At 39.8% G+C, this 825-nt stretch overlaps 1 pseudogene; it reads right to left on the bottom strand.

The window, feature by feature from the left end:
• Nucleotides 1–492: 492 nt before the first annotated feature.
• LOC131902192 (humanin-like protein) lies at nucleotides 493–617 on the bottom strand (annotated as a pseudogene).
• Between the last annotated feature and the right edge of the window lie 208 nt (nucleotides 618–825).

The raw sequence follows: 825 nt of genomic DNA, 5'->3' as shown, positions 1-825 counted from the left end.
ACGCAATTTCCTGACTCTGCCACCCTAATAATGCCTTTGTCTAAGGCATTGGTTTTACGAACTTAAATTTTTGAGATGGCTTCATAAATTAGTTTTAGAGTTCCTGTTATAGGGAGTCTCCATTTCTCTTGTCCTTTCGTACTGGGAGAAATCGTAAATAGATAGAAACCGACCTGGATTGCTCCGGTCTGAACTCAGATCACGTAGGACTTTAATCGTTGAACAAACGAACCATTAATAGCTTCTACACCATTGGGATGTCCTGATCCAACATCGAGGTCGTAAACCCTATTGTCGATATGAACTCTTGAATAGGATTGCGCTGTTATCCCTAGGGTAACTTAGTCCGTTGATCAAAAAAGTTTTGGGTCAATTGGATTTTGATGCTTAGGCTTGTATGCCTTGGCTATAATCGTTCGGAGGATTTTTTGTTCTCCGAGGTCACCCCAACCTAAATTTTAACTTAAGTTTCTGTAATTTTATTCCATTAGGTTAATGTAAAGAAGAAATTAAGTTATAAATTAAAGCTCCATAGGGTCTTCTCGTCTTATTTTTTTATCCCCGCCTCTTCACGGGGAGGTCAATTTCACTGATTGGAAATAAGAGACAGTTAAACCCTCGTTAAGCCGTTCATTCTAGTCCCTAATTAAGGAACAAGTGATTATGCTACCTTTGCACGGTCAGGATACCGCGGCCGTTTAACGTTAGTCACTGGGCAGGCATTGCCTCTAATACTTTATATGCTAGAGGTGATGTTTTTGGTAAACAGGCGGGGTTTGTGTTTGCCGAGTTCCTTTTATTTCTTTTAATCTTTCCATTATGCAC

The sequence above is a fragment of the Peromyscus eremicus genome, unplaced genomic scaffold (assembly GCF_949786415.1).
Source record: "Peromyscus eremicus unplaced genomic scaffold, PerEre_H2_v1 PerEre#2#unplaced_3651, whole genome shotgun sequence".
NCBI lineage: Eukaryota > Metazoa > Chordata > Mammalia > Rodentia > Cricetidae > Peromyscus > Peromyscus eremicus.
The sequence above is the reverse complement of the archived record's forward strand: the minus strand, read 5'-3'. Positions and strand labels throughout refer to the sequence as shown.